The sequence below is a fragment of the Nycticebus coucang genome, chromosome 2 (assembly GCF_027406575.1).
Source record: "Nycticebus coucang isolate mNycCou1 chromosome 2, mNycCou1.pri, whole genome shotgun sequence".
Lineage (NCBI taxonomy): Eukaryota > Metazoa > Chordata > Mammalia > Primates > Lorisidae > Nycticebus > Nycticebus coucang.
The window spans coordinates 16,900,599-16,906,967 of record NC_069781.1 but is presented as its reverse complement, the minus strand read 5'-3'; the positions used below and the strand labels follow the sequence as shown (position 1 = coordinate 16,906,967).

At 47.7% G+C, this 6,369-nt stretch overlaps 1 non-coding gene across 1 annotated transcript; it reads left to right on the top strand.

Moving 5' to 3' along the window:
• The first annotated feature begins 528 nt into the window (after positions 1 to 528).
• LOC128580054 (U6 spliceosomal RNA) lies at positions 529 to 632 on the top strand. The gene has a single exon (XR_008378414.1). It is a non-coding gene; the product is annotated as a U6 spliceosomal RNA (small nuclear RNA).
• Positions 633 to 6,369: the final 5,737 nt, after the last annotated feature.

Genomic DNA, 6,369 nt, shown 5'->3' with positions numbered 1-6,369 from the left:
GCTAGTACCTGTAATCCCAGCACTCTGGGAGGCCTAGGTGGGTGGATCGCCTAAGCTCACGAGTTAGAGACCAGCCTGAGCAAGAGCGAGACCGCGTCTCTAAAAAAATAGCTGGGCATTGTGACGGGTGCCCAGTTACTTGGGAGACTGACGCAGGAGGATCACTTGAGCCCAAGAGTTTGAGGCTGCTGTGAGCTATGATGCCACAGCCACTCTACTGAGGGTGACCAAGTGAGACTCTGTCTCAAAAACAAAACAAAACAAAGACTGAGGTTTTCTGGAGAAAAAATTCTGCTTCAAGACTGTGCAATGAATTCCTGCCTGTTCCCAGCCTGCTGCCCTGCTCTGCCAATCTCAGACTTGCTCACCTCCACGATCACGTGAGTTCGTCTCCTAAATACACACATCTCTTTGTAAACACACACACATTCCACAGAGATGGTCCCCAGCTTAACAGTGGTTTGCATTACAATTTTTGACTTTATGATGTTTTGGAAGCAATATGCATTCAGTAGAAACCATGCTATGGTGCTCTCTTCGGCAGCACATCAACTAAACTTGGAATGATACAGAGAAGATTAGCATGGATGTGTAAGGATGACATGCAAATATGTGAAGCATTCTATATTTTTACTAGTACAGCCTTTGGGAGAAGAAATACGGAGAATCCTCAAAGAACTAGAAGACCTATTTGATCCTATAATCCCATTGCTAGGTATCTACCCAGAAGAAGAAAATATCATTTTACTATAAGGACATTTGCACTGGAATATTTATCACAGCTCAATTCACAATAGCAAAGATGTAGGATCAACCCACGTGCCCGTTAACCCTCGAATGGATTAATAAACTGTGGTACATGTACACCATGGAATACTATTCAGCCATAAAAAGATGGAGACTTTGCGTCTGTTGTATTTGCTTAGATGGATTTGGAAAACATTCTCCTAAGTATCACAAGAATGGAAAAACAATCATCCCATGTACTCAGTACTAATCTGAAACTAGTAGACCAACAACTACAGGCCCACAGGAGAAAAAAAACACAGTTAAATTCAAGGCGAGGGACTGGGCTTGATGAATTCCCACCTATTGGGTACAATGCAAGCGTATGTGGCACACTTCCTTGGTGAAGGACTCAACTACGACTCAGACTTTGGACTTTATCTTACAAAGGCAAATAATGTAACCTGTTAGTGTGTGCCCTCATATTAACTCACACACACAAAAAAGAAAACCACACTATGATGTTTGGTAGATGTATACAATGCATTCTCAACTTAAGATGTTTTCCATTTACATCTTGGGTAAATGGTGGGTTTATTGGGCCATAACCCACCGGACGTCAGGGAGCATCTGCACTATACACAGTGATCTCTTCTGCTTCTCCAGAGACTGAACAACACACCCTCTTTCATAGTCCTTGGGAACAGACACGGATCAAGCCCCTCAAGGCACATCATCCCTTCTTCAGCAGACCACACCCTTGGCTTTTCTTTCAGCCTCCTTCTCTACATGTATGAGCCTTAAATGGCCATGAGGCCCCAGATGGAAACGAAATCGCAAGAACAGGCTTGTTGGCAGCTTGAAGAGCTGGGAGGTCGGGAGCCCAGCGGTGAGACGTGATCTGGAGGGGATGCCTGTTTTTCAGGACGTGGGCAGAAGCCTGGACAGGTGGGTCTTTCTGTTGTGTTATCTCTCAGGGCTTGGCAAGAGAGGCCTTGGATGCACAATACAACATAAGAAACTCCTTGGTTGGTGTCCACAGTACCATGAGAGGTGGCTATTTCCTGCCAGGTCCATAAACAGGATAGAGACCTTGGACCTTGTATCAGTTGAGATTCTGGGTTGCAAGCAACCAGGACCAACTTTGTCCATCTTAAGTAATGTGGGGACTTGCCAGAAGTTGGTGAGGCTGCACAGAATCAATAAGAAGCTGGAGAATGGTGTGGACAAAGGGCAGAGCCAAGGGAGCCACCGGAACTCCAGCCCAGGAAAGGCTGCAGGTACAGGCTGATCCAGGGTCCCTACTGAGGGTGACTGATCTCCAAGGGTCCCTTTACCACTCACTCAAGTCAGCCCCAAGAATAAGTATCCAGTCACTGAGGTTGTAGTCTACGCGAGTCTGTCCACTGCCCATGCAGGAGATGGTGGGGAAGGATTTCGCTACTGGGCTTTCCTAGTAATGGTGGCCATGGGGGGTGGGTGCTAGGTTTTCCCCTCCTCAAAACAAGGAATGCTCCTAAAAGGGAAAGCAGAGTTTTAAGGTAGCAGTGAATGCTGCACAGATCAGCTTCACTTCTTGAAGCTATTGCCTAACTTAAGCCAATAACAGACTGTGTTGTTTAAAAAGGAGCAAGATAGAGTGGACATACTTAGACTCTTGACTCAAGGTCAAGTTCTATACTTACTAAGCATTGTGATGCTGGGCAAGTTATTTAATCTCCAACAGCCTTGATTTCCTCCTCTGAAATTAGGAATAACAACAGCATACATAGCTCACAAAATTGTCCAAGAAAACACTTGGGAAAGTATAAGGTACTTTCAGCCTTGGAGGATGGAGGGATGGAACAGTCACACCTCAGGCAGTTTCCCAACCCCAGGCCTGGTACCTGGTAAGTGGCCACTAAGTGTGTGCTCAGCAACCAGAAAAACAAGTGATCATCATCGTCATTCCGACTTGACCATCAGCTTTGCAGAAACAAAATGCTCAGATGCTGCTGGACCTTGGTTGAGGATTCATGAGCTGAGGCCTCACAAATGAGGTTGCATTATTTATTTTTTTTAAACAACTCTTTTGACGTTTTCATTTTAATATGTGAAACCTGGCTACTTGTCTTAGGAAGAGTTTATGGGAAAAAAGCTTCCAGCTGGCTTTGGGCAGCCCATAAAAATGTACTGAAAACTTTGACCAGTTAGAAATTAGGAACTGTTGGAGCATGGAGATGGTGACGCCACAGCCCCTGGTGAGGCCTGCTGTGTTTCAGTAATTAGCTCTCTGGGCAGGAGGACACGTTCTTCATTCCTTCCTGGTTCCTAGTCAAAGGATGAGGCCCCAGAATCTGTTAAAGAGAAACCACAGCTTTCAAATAACAGATAAACACATCTTTAACACAAGCAGTCTGTGATTCAAACGGCTTCAAAGGGCATGGGGCGGGGAGGGCTTTCAAGAGGTTTAACTGAAGCAGCTAATCAGATGGCCAGCGTTCTAAATCCTGCCCCTCCCCCAGCGCCAGGCTGGCCTCCTCCAGGAAGCCCTCCTTGGTAACCCCAGTTCATCAGGGTTAGTTCATCCACAGGACTCCTTGCGATGTAGTCTCAGATACTCGGGAGGCTGAGACAAGAGGATTGTTTGAGCCCAAGAGTTTAAGGTTGCTGTGAGCTATGACATCACAGTACTCATCTCCGGGGCCACTAAATGAAACTGTCTCAAAAAACAAACAAAAAAACAAAACAAAACAAAATCTCTTCAGAGGGGCCTCTTCGCTTCAGGGTCAAATTCAATCTCTTTAGTTTTGTGTACAAGGCCCTTTGGGATTTGGCACCTTCCCACTGTCTGGTCTCCGGTCAGACTTCCCACCCCCGCCCTTTGACCCAGATGTGCCAGAAGACCTTCACCTGGGCCTCAGAGCCTTGGACCGTATCCCCGGGCGGCTGCTTTTTTCCTTCCCCTTCTTCATGCCCAAGCTTCTGCTCTGGGAGGGTAGAGTTTGGGTCCCTAAAGCTGGGTTAGCTGCTCCTGTTTGGGCTCCAGAGTCCCTATGTTTCCCATGTTTCCACTTGTCACACTTACTTTAAGGACCATTTTCTCACCCACCTCACCCTTTCCCTTCCCAGCTTAGCTACAGCCAGTACCAGGCTGGGCTGAGAAGCGTGCTGGTTTTTATGCCTCACTCCTCATAAAAGTGAGGTTTGATTGGCCTGCAATGAAGCCTAAGCCTGGGGCCAGGGGTGTGGGTTGAAAAGCTCTCCAGGTTGTTCTGGGCTGAGCACAGTGTAATCCTAGCACTGGGGAGGCTGAGATGGGTGGATTGCTTGAGCTCAGAAGTTCAAGACCAGCCTGCGCAAGAGCGGGATCCTGTCTCTAAAGATAGCTGGGCGTTGTGGTGGGCACCTATAGTCCCAGCTACTCAGGAGGCGGGGGCAAGAGAATTGCTTGTGCCTAAGAGTTGAGGTTGCTGTGAGCTATGACGGACGCCAGAGCACGCCACTGAGGGCAACAAACTAAGACTCTGTCTCAAAACAAGGAAAAGAAAACCTCCCCAGCTTGTTCTAAGGCACAGCGAAGGTGGAGGTCACCATAATTTGCAGCATGTGACGTGGGGCCACCTGCCAGGGAGTTTGACCTTGAACTCACAACCCCACTGTATTTGCAAAAAGTTGTGTTGAGAGAAAACTATTCATCCATTTCTCTGGCTCAGTGGCACTAAGTAGCTGTACTATTCCCTGCTATGCGCCCCTCCACTGCCGATCAGTCTACCATACTTGTTGGGAGAAACCACCTATATCACAATCACCCGTAATGAGGATGCGCTCCAAGCTACACCCCAAATCCAAGGAGCCAGAGCTGGGGCCTTGACTACAGACAGGTTACCTGGCAGTCTTCTCATGCACACTGATGCTCCACAGCTCAAAATATCCTAAAGCGGGCCTGACCTGAAGAGGCAGGCAGGAAAGAGGAAAATGAAGAAGGGGGGCGGCGCCTGTGGCTCAAAGGAGTAGGGTGCCGGCCCCATATGCCAGAGGTAGTGGGTTCAAACCCAGCCCCGGCTGGAAACTGCAAAAAAAAAAAGTGAAGAAGGGCCTTTAAGGGAACCAAGAACTGGAGAGAGACTCGGCTCTAGCCAATTTTTGTCCTTTGAGAGTGGAGCCCTATGTTGTCAAATTCCTCTCCTCCCTTTTGAAGAGATACCCCCCAAATCTGGAGTTTTAAAATGTGAAATCTCTCATTTAAAGTCACAATTAGAACAAATAATTGAATGCAAAGCACAGGCCAAACAAAGCTCACCTGAATACTGCCTTTAGCTCTTTAGTGTTTGCTAAACCCTGCGTGCCCAGGGAGCTGAGTGGTGGCCTGGCCGTGCTTCACCGGCTCTCTGTCCTCAGAACTGTTTTACTGCTTTGGGACTTGGGCCAGAACGCAGGAGGGTACAGGAAACAGCCCCTGAGACTTGTGCTGTACGTGCACTTGGAAGGCTGTTTGGGGACATTGCTCCTTACGTTCAACAGTGTTCACTTCATGCCAGCTCACCAAAAAAAAAAAAAAAAAAAGACCTCTGTGGGCTCAGGGCCCGTGAAAGTTTTGTTTGGCCTCAGCAACTGGTGTGCCAGGGCCTTACAGACACTGTGAACTGCGTGGGATCAAGTTTCTGCTGCTAGAAAGCTCAGAGAGCAATTTGTGACCTGTCCTTGTAACAGGCCATGGGACCTCAAGGTCCCCACTTTGGGTACCTGCCTCATTCCTGGGTTCTCCTGACTTCTTTCCAACTTCTGTTTTCCATGTGTCACTTGTCACATGAGCACCCTTGTAAAATTTTATTCCCGTATGTCAAGTAAAGAAGTTAAGTGCTGTTTGGAATACGGCATACTATAAATAAATAAGCCCATAAAATAGTAAGTGCTCAAAAAAATCAAAAGGTTATTGAATACATTACTACTTGAATGATTCATTTTGTGGTCCCACCCAGAGCCTTGCACAGAACAGGTGTTCAGGAAATGAGGGGCAGGACGATGGAGTGGAAAGCAGCGGTTTAGAGACGGGGAGGCAATGGCCCTGTCATTTCCTATAAACTAGGACCTTAGCCAAGTGCTTTAACCTCTCTTGGCCTCATTTTTCTTCTCTGTACAATGGGGCTAATCTCTGGCCCACCTTATCAGAGTTGTTGGGAGGATTGAATGAGAGTATATATGTAAAGTGCCTGGTACGTAATGGGCACTTACTGAGAACTATGATTATTTTTTTTTGGGTTTTTGGCCGGGGCTGAGTTTGAACCCGCCACCTCCGGCATATAGGACTGGCGCCCTACTCCTTGAGCCACAGGTGCCGCCTGAACTATGATTATTTTAATAATTAAAACTCTCTCATGCTACATATGTGAATGTCATTATTTAACAAGTTACTGCATACAGTAATGTTTGTAGCACGAGTGAGGGTACTCCCTCTCCTCAAGCCCACTGGGTCTGACAGAGAAGCCACACGTCCCCACTGGTCAGAGAGGCATTCCAGGAAGCCCTGCATCCCTTAAGCGCCTTGTCCTAGGACACAGCAGGACCGGCAGGTGGCTCGGGTGTAGGAGACCCTGTCCTGCCTGCCCCCACCCCCCAGCACTCCAGCTCTGTCTTCTGGTCATGTCTGGAAGCCCCTGCCAG